Below are 9,617 nucleotides of genomic sequence, written 5' to 3'. Positions count from 1 at the left end.
TCATCAAATCTATCCAATCATCTGCAAAAAATTTCGACTGCCCAGCTTGTTCCTGTTCATTAGAACCTGCTGGTTTTTCTTCAGCCATGATAACATTTGTTCCATTATGTACATTCACTGCACCTTGAACACTAAGAGTTTGAATCCCTGTTTTAGCTCGATCACCAGCTGAAATTCCAACCCTCAAAGGAGCTGCTGGAACAGCAGCAGTTGCCTGATGGTCCACCCAATTTTGAGGCTGCGTAAGATCCTTGATCACTGCCTTAACACTCTTTGGATCAGTTTTGCTTCGAGCCCTTTGGCGTTTCTGCCCAGAAATTATAACAGCTGAATCAGTAGCAATGTTCAAAGCACCAGCTGTAGCTTCATTCATTCGTTCAAAAACTTTTGTAGCAGGTATATCAGCTGGGAGTTTGGCTTTCTTAGGAGTAGATGCATCCCCTACTGCTAACCCTTGTTGCTTATTGCCAGTAGTTAAATCAACCACTTGCACAACTATTCGACTACCAGCAGGTATACATTCACCATCTCCCTTTTGTCCAGCATTAGGCACCACTAAATCACCATTTGCCTTTTCATTAACTGTAACACATTGCTGTCCTCCATTAGGTTGCAAAATCACCTGTTGCACACTAGTAGAAGCAGGAAAATCCATCAACCTCATATCCTCAACAGTCTGTTGTTTATGTACCTGGTCCACGAATACACCCTCAACCTTATTCCCAACTTGATCTTGCACTTGTTGGACCTGTATGTCATCAATCTTCATGTTCACAACCATCCCTCTACTACCATCATTCACAATGGCCTTCAAAGTATGTTGCTGCCCAAAATTTGTATTTTTTCCAGGTCCTTCAATCGGCTATTGGTTAGCTCTTTTTTTATTCAGATAATCCCTTGCATCACCCTGTAGTTTCTCCATTACTCATGTTGTATCAGCTTCGTCCTCCACATGTTCATCATGTACTACTCGTTTTTTTCCTAAAAGGATGCGACAATTAGATTCGTCATGTCCTTGATGCTTGCAGTGATTACAATATAGAGGTAAATTATCATAAGTAACTTGTTGAAGCTGTTCAACGATCTTTCCAGTTCCTTCATCAACATATTTAAGCCTTATTTGTTCTGGATGCTTTGTCCAAAATGTCAAGGATCACCTTGACCCTAGTTGTACTTGGCCTAGACCTAAGTTGAGTAGCCTTATCAATAGCAATAGGCTTTCCAACAGTTGCTGCAATGGACATTAAAGCATGTCTGGCAAATAATTCAGGGGGTAAACTTGGAAACGAAATCCATACCGCTGCCATATGTGTTTCTTCTTTTGAGTTGTATCCAATCGTCCATGGGAATACTCTAACCTGATGTTCTTTTTCTTTGCTCGTAAAATAAGTAGCTGACCTGGTGAGACAAATTACGAAGTTGTCGTAATGATCCAGTCGTATGAGTAATTGTCTTTGTGCAAGAAGACCAATCAAACATTGGCCTTTGACGCCAAACAGTTTTGGCAAAATTGTACGCAAGTCTTGCAAATCTGGAGCATTAGGAGAAACCTTCACGACAATGGCTTGATGCAAACCTTCCTCCCTTGCAAAATCTTCCCGTTCCTCCATTGTAAATAGTAGCGTTGGGATTCCATGAACTACTTCGCTTGGCTTCAAAGTTGTTTTTGTAACTTGTCCTGTTGTTTGGTTATTGATCAAACTAGCTGCATATGAATTTGGAGGGATGATTTTAGATTGCTCTCCCACAGCCAAAGGATGGGAAGAGGACGATGTATTCATGAAGTTCTTCAAAACTCCATTGAAAGAAGAAGAAACTAACGAAAAGTTATGTTTGCTACAGTCACCAGGTAAGAAATTTTAAGATCTGTTTCGATTGGCTATAGATCTAAGCACAAAACCAATTGGGGATTGTGCGCATAGAGAAGATGCTTCTATTAACACCGAAATTGTGAGAATCCACCGCCGGATGCCGGATTTATGGCTCGTGAATAGTAACGGATTTACTATTCACCCTTCTCTTTTGGTTTGTAAACCCCCTCTCGTAACAATATAATTTATCGATACTAATCACAAGAACCAGGAAAAACCAGGGGCAGAGCCACCTTTACAGTTACGGGTTCAGCGCGGAACCCAATAGCTTAGGCTCAAACCCTATGTTTGTATTAAAAATTCATTTGATATGTATAAATAATTTATCCAGACCCCAATAAGAAAAAAGGATTGTGGTTCAGAACCCATAAACTAAAAATACAATCTCCACCTTTGAGCCAGAAGAAAAGAAGTATAAATTTTTTTTGAGAATACAACACGCCTAAAGTTAAAACCCATTGGTCGTGTTGTATTCTCAAAAGAACTTTATACTTCTTTTCTTCTGGCTCAAAACCTAATGAATAGTAAGGATAAAAATCTTTCTGTAGGTAACATAGGTTGGGAAGATATCTTACTTCTCTTGTACTGGGATTAAAAATAGCAGCACGTTGCAGATGTGGTAGTTCCCAAAAGCAAAATAAGCCAGTAACACAATCCATTGAACAAGAATACACATGGACATGGTCGTAGAGAATTTGAAAAAGGGAGGCATGGGCTTTTCCATCTTCGTTTTGCTCGACAGTGTAAAAGATGTTCCCCGTTTGTGCAGAAATTTTTTTGTTCCACCAAACGAGTCATAGAGCGACATCTATGAATATCCACAAAATCTGAATCTGATAAAAAAGAATTACAGAATCTGGTAATACACTTGAAACGCATTAACGACTTTGTACGAAGCCATGAGAATATTTCAAAGACAACTTGGTGAATTGAGGATTTTCGTCCTGTATAAAGTTGAATCCGTAAACACAAATTTCCGCCCGGTCTAATGCGCTACACACGTTCTAATACGGATTAGTGACCCAATCAGAGGCTGACAACTGTAAATGGGTTGGAAAAGCATCTCACGCGCTCAAATGTGATAACAACCCACACCCTGTGCCAGGTCTTGGGTGTCCACAAGACACACTTGTGTCAAGTTGATGTGTCTATATATGCACTCTCAAAGTTGGAGTGCTTACTTGCTAGCTGCTGCCAAGTTTGAATGTCTGTTATTATGCATAATAATAGATCAGCAGGTGAATTTGGAATAACCCGCTTCAGGATCAAAACATTGAAGAACATATGCCAAAAGAGATATGATCAGATTCTCCTCCTCACAGAAAGCTCCTTTTTTGTAAGTTGTTTTGACTAGCCATGTAAAGATTATCACTTTCACTGGTGCATTTAGAGTTCCAAACCTTCTTCATGCTATATTGCTTGGCAGAAGAAGAGGAAGAGGAAGAGAAGGAAGAGGAGGAGGAAGAAGAGGAAGAAGAAGAGGAAGAAGAAGAAGAGCAAGAGAGACATGCAACACAGTGATAAGTTCAACAGCACTATGGCTACCATTTTATCCAAAACATTTGTAGAATTTCACAATGCTACGATGTTAATAATGAGATGTATTAGCGAAATTTTTATGCTTAAAATCTGTGTTGCTCATAGCGTTTTGTGTCATTTAAGTACCTATAGCGGAAATGTAGAGAAATACGATTGAATTGGTGAAACTGATCTTCTGGTTGATAATAAATTTTTAAGGTTCATGTACAACGCGCAAGCAGAAGATCATAGTAAAACATGAAACAATTTGTTAGGAAATTGAAATCACAGTATAAAGCTCATTAAAATTCCCAAAACAGTTGCAGTGTCTAGCGTACTTTGAAATGAGAAAGGTATTCATCGATATTGGTCAACATATAATAACTTGAAGCAACGAACACAATGGGGCTGGTCTAGCAGTTGAAAAGTTGGAGAAATAACCTCAGAAAAAACAGGTTAGAATCCTAGCAGAGATGACACTAGATGAATTCGTCAAATTTACCCCAGTCTCGGATGGTAGAGTTACCCGATATTTGTGCTAGTGAAAAGTACAAGGTACTAGTTTAATTAATCGAGTAGCGCCATAAGCTGACTTAGATATCACTATTATACAACAACTATGCCTCAGTCCAAAGAGTAATTTTATTTTTTTGGGTTTAATTTGGGGAAGGGAGGGAAAATGGGGGAGGGATTTACAAGGTTGGGAATCAAACCCTCACCAACAAGGTAAAAGCTCAGGTAGTCAACCGGTAGTCAACCAACTGAGCTGCTCTGTAGTCTTTTATCATTGGTTGTACTTGTTTTATGAACGGTCTTCTTCTTTCTGCAGAAGAAGCACTCATTCAGCGTTATTTAAAAACATGACAGGAAGAAGCACTCATTCAGTATTGTTTCCCCCTTTTTTTCTTGATAAGGTGTTGGAGCATTCACAAAGAAATGATGTAAGCAGAAGGGAAGACGCAAGGGTTAGCAACTGCCCGAGGAGTGATCCAGCTCTTATTTTCCCTTTTTTTAAGGTAAGAAAGGAGACAATAAGCCCTCCTTTTTCCTCTTTTCTTCACTTAAGTTCTGACCTTAATAAACTGCATAACCTATATCTTTTAAGTTTGCAACCAGTGGCGGAGCCACATATATCAAAGGGGTGTCAACCAACACCCCTTCGCCGGCAAATTATACTGTATAGTTTGGTAATTTTTTAAAAATTTGTATATATATACTATATAATGACACCCCTTGACTTTTTGGTGAGTTTTTTTTAATATTTTGACTCCCCTTAATGAAAATCATGGCTCCGCCACTGTTTGCAACACAGACATTCTTTTTTAATACAGTATACTACACATTCCCATGTGGTGTAGTCGACTAGTTACAGTAGCTACAGAAAAATAAACATACCTTCTCATGGTACCCTTTCCACCGGTTCTGACCGAACCGGCCATCTCACGCAGCTTTTCTACATTCATCTGTCCAAGAAAATCACCAAAAATCAATATTTCTCAAAAAACAAAATAATGTATTAAAAAACTTGCATTACCATTGCTTCTGTTTTTTCTTTTTTTGATAGTAAAAGTAATTTTATTAATATCCAGAAATAAGTGTATGGTGTTACAGCAAGAGAATAACTACAGTAATCACATATTGTGTAATACAACAACTATGCCTCAATCACGTATTGCGTTATTGGCGTGAAATTGCTGAAACCTTGTGGAATTGTTCCAGATAAATGGTTGCCAGAAAAGTCCGGTATTTGAATAGATTGAAGCTGACATATACTTGGAGGAATGCTCCCAGAGAATTTGTTGAGTCGAAGGCTCAGAATGCCCAAATAAGGTAACTTAGTCCCTATCCATTCTGAAATTTTTCTACTCAATGTATTTCTTCCCAAATCCAAGACTTTCAAACCTTGGCAATTCTTCAAAGAGGCGGGGAACTCTTCACTTAAATTGTTCTTACGCATATATAGAGAGCCCAAGGCCGTTGAAGAACACAAAGAGTATGGAATGCTTCCAAATATACGGTTATTGACTACATTAAGGATCATTGGAACAGAAGTGAGGCTCCAGCAATCAGGAATCTCTCCGGACAAGAGATCTTCTGACAAGTCAAGGATTGTGGCTGAACGAAGTTTACATATGGAGTTAAGTGATCCAGAAAACTGATTGTTGTTAATATGCAAATTATAAAGAAATTTAGGAAATATTGGCAAGGGCCCTGAAAAATTGTTATAACTGAAATCTAAGACAAAAGTCTTGTATCTTTCCACTGATTTGGTAAGAGAGATTCAAATATGATAACATGGGAGGAAACTTTGAAAACCAACTAGGCATTGTGTCCGAGATACTATTAAGAGAGATATCCAGAATTGAGTAGCTATTTTGAGTTTCAAGCCATTTTGGAAAAAGAGGCCCAAGATTACAAGATGAAAGGCCGATAACTTGTAGTTGAAAACATGGAACCCAATCAAGGCTAACATTCCAAGTCAAGGGGTTGGAAGTCAAATTTAAACTTTTCAGGTTGCAAAGGTTGGAAAGATGGGATTCAGAGATTGTACCTTCTAACAAATTATAAGGAGCATCAAAACTTTCAAGGTTGAAAAGCTTCCCTAAACTTTCTGGTAAGCCTTGCAGTCTATTGAAAGAGACATCCAAGATTCTGAGCTTGGAAAGTTGCCCTAAACCTTATGGCATCTTCCCATTAAGATGATTACCCCCAGATGCAACTCTTTCAGAGACGGAAATAATGCCAAGTCTGGTAATGGCCCTATCATTTGGTTATTAGACAAATCAAGATATTCAAGACTGGAAATTTGTCTAAAGCTTTCGTGGAAAATGCCGTTCAACAAATTGTTTCGTAGCCTCAATTCCCTCAAGGATGAAAATCTAGTAAGATTAATCAATGAACCAGTTAGTGCATTGTCCTCAAAAGACAAAAATTCAAGTGATCTATTACTCCCTGACAAGATATTAAGCAACTCAGAAAATGGTTGACTTAAGTTATTGGATCTTGCATCAAGAGAGCATAAATGACTTAAATTCTCAACAGGCTTTGGTATCCCACCTTGAATACCACTTCCATATAGCCTAAGATGTTCCAAAGATTTCAAGTACCCAAAGGCACTAGCAATTTGACCTAAATCGTTGACCGAAAGATCTAGGCTAGTAAGACTAGTGAAGTTAAATAACCAACTATTTATTGCAGGAGATGAATATCCATTATAGGAGATGTCAAGGACGGAAAGACCAGAGGAGGAAACATTTGCTGATACAAATGATGAAGGAATGATTATGGGGAGTTGACAGGAAGATAAATGCAATTCCTTCAAATTAGGGAGCTTGATCACCAATTTGTAGCTTGCACATTGGATGCACTCAAATCTAAGTACTCCAAATACATTAGATGAGGAAACCACTCAAGGTTCTTGCATGTTAAAGAATTGCCACCAAGATCAAGAGCCCTTAAGTAGGTAAGTTTTTGGAACTGAGGGGGAATTAGACCAGTGAAAGGATTGTAACTATATGAGAGATTTAAGTACTCTAGTCTTTTGAAGTATCCAATAAATCTTGGTAATTGGCCACCAAAATCATTGAAACTAAGGTCCAAGTACTTTAAATACTGCAACTTAACCAATGAAGAACTGATGTTACCTCTCAATGTGAGACCCTTAGTACCATCAGGATTGGATTCAATACTCCCACGAAGATTGAGGACGAGTATATGGCCAGTTGTGTTACTGCATTTCACACCCCTCCAAGAACAACATTCCTCATTATCTTCATCATTTTTCCATGAAGAAAGCAGATTATTTTCGTCTATGAGATCTTGTTTGAACTCAAGAAGAGCTTCCCTCTCCTTCTTTATGCACAAAACTTTTGCACTTGGTGTTGATCCAAAAGCTAAGCTTTGATGCAGGATAGTTGATAGACAAATCAGAAGCAAATAAATTGGTTTGTAGTGTTCTTTGGTATCCATTTTTTTTTGCTTGTTTGTGAAAGAGCATATGCAAGTAGTAAATGAGGACATGAATGTGAGGAAAAAGGAGTTTATACTCCTTTATATATACATTTTGAAACAAAGTCAACTCTACCCTCAATTGTGAAATGTGAAATGAATTTATTAAGCAATTTTCAATAAATGTATTCAAGACTTGAGGACTAGCTGTAGTCAAGTAGAATAAAAAGAAATCAACTGTCTAAGAAACATGCTTTAAGAGCTGGAAAAAAAAACTAAGTAACCAATCATGCTATAGTAGAGTATTATTTTTGGATTTCAAGAAATTTCCAAGTCTTCCTTAGATTTTTTTCTAAAGTCAAAAATACAGATAGATAGAAGAGTACCCTTGTGGCTGTGGAGTAAACTCCAAGGTCAAAGATATTAAAATTGTATACACAAATATAGATACCTTCCTTTTTTCTTTAATTATTGATCTTTTTTTTCTCTTTCTTTTGCCCATCTAAAAGTCGGAAGAGAGTCCACCAGTTATAAAACTCTTAAAGATAAAAGATTCAATTTTCACTGGACCTCTTAATTTCATAATTTTATGTAATCCGAAAAAAACTTTTCACACCAATTCAGAAAAGAGTTGATAAAATGCAAGTGTGATTACAGTATTAAAACACTAATAAGGCTAATGACTGTACTTTCTCAATAGGAAATGTATAGAAGCTAACGACGACAAACAGGGGTGGACACACCCTTTCCCAAGCAGTGTCACGTGACACCTCTTGTCATTGTAGTTATTTATTCCTTTGTTCATTTCTTCAAATGTTGACACCACCTATGAAAAATCTTGCCTATACCTCTGATGACAAATATCCATGTAAACATGCAATATTATCATCTAATTTAACATGAACAAAGATCCATAAATCTTATTCTGCTAAGTCTTTTACCTAGATTTGTCATTCTTTATATGGCCTCTACCATACGAATCCCTGCCTCTAGACGAGGCGCCACTGAATCTGCCTAAATGACGAGGCCTCTTGTCAGACCCCTGACCACCTCCATGTGATAAAACCATCTCAACCCTCCTGACCACATTGGCCGCCTCCTGGAAAGAAATCTCACTCCCCGTCTCCTTAGTCATCTGGAGTCGAATAGGCTGGATAAGTCCCTCAATGAACCTCCTCTCTCTCTCTCTCTCTCTCTCTCTCTCTCTCTCTCTCTCTCTCTCTCTCTCTCTCTCTCTCTCTCTCTCTCTCTCTCTCTCTCAGTGGGAAGTATAAGTAGAGCATGACGGGCCAACTCGATAAACCTGGTCTCGTACTGAGTAACAGTCATGGAACCCTGCTGGAGGCGCTCAAACTGCCTCCGATAGATCTCTCTCTGAGTAACGGGAAGAAACTTCTCCAAAAATAGCCGAGTAAATTGCTCCCAAGTCAAAGCTGGTGATCCGGCTGGTCTAGCCAAACAGTAATCTCTCCACCAAGTCTTGGCAGATCCAGATAAGCGGAAAGTAGCAAAATCGACCCCATTGGTTCCACTATCCCCATGTTCCTGAGAACCTCGTGACATCTATCTAGATAATCCTGGGGATCCTTAAAAGATGCACCGCTGAAAGTGGCAGTGAAGAGCTTGGTAAACCTTTCCAATCTCCACAAGGCATCGGCAGTCATAGTTGCTCCGTCACCGGTCTGGGATACCACACCCGGCTGAACTGCTCCAACTGGCTGAGCTGCTGGAGTCTGAAACTGGGGAGCCACCTACTCCGGAGTGCGAGTAGTAGGAGTCTGGGGCCCTCCTCCGGCCTGAGAAACGGCTGGTGCTACAAGAAGCAAGCCTGCTTGGGTGACGCCCTCCATGAGGCCCAGTAGACGGACCAGGGCATCCTGAAGTACTAGGGTAGCAATGAACCCCTCTGGGACCTGAGCTGGGCCCACCGGAGCTGTCTGGGCTAGAACCTCCTCGTCAAACTCAATCTGAGGCTTCGCCATTGGTGTCGCTGCTCCGGGCTGAGCTCTGCCCCTACCTCGGCCTCTAGCACGGGATAGGCCTCGCCCTCTGACGCTCGTGGAAGCTGCTGTTGGGGGCTGGGGCTGCTGATCAGTGGATGAGGAAGCGCGTGTTCTCGGCATCTGCGAGAGAATAGAGTAGAAATTCAATTAGCATTGAGAAACCAAACAGCACGACGGGAAAGAATAGATGTGAAGTTTTTCCCAACTTTGTAGCCTCTGGGGATAAATACCGATGTCTCTGTACCGATCCCTCAGACTCTACTAAGCTTGTTTGTGA

The 9,617-nt window shown here is 39.7% G+C and overlaps 1 long non-coding RNA gene across 1 annotated transcript; it reads right to left on the bottom strand.

Annotated features, from left to right (window-relative positions):
• Positions 1 to 2,343: 2,343 nt before the first annotated feature.
• Positions 2,344 to 7,555, bottom strand: LOC142172940 (uncharacterized). Its single transcript, XR_012702191.1, has 3 exons — positions 7,034 to 7,555; positions 4,785 to 4,852; positions 2,344 to 4,212 (listed from the first exon to the last, which is right to left on the bottom strand). It is a non-coding gene; the product is annotated as an uncharacterized LOC142172940 (long non-coding RNA).
• Positions 7,556 to 9,617: the final 2,062 nt, after the last annotated feature.

Source organism: Nicotiana tabacum, chromosome 18 (genome assembly GCF_000715075.1).
Source record: "Nicotiana tabacum cultivar K326 chromosome 18, ASM71507v2, whole genome shotgun sequence".
NCBI lineage: Eukaryota > Viridiplantae > Streptophyta > Magnoliopsida > Solanales > Solanaceae > Nicotiana > Nicotiana tabacum.
This window is presented reverse-complemented; position numbering and strand designations above follow the sequence as displayed.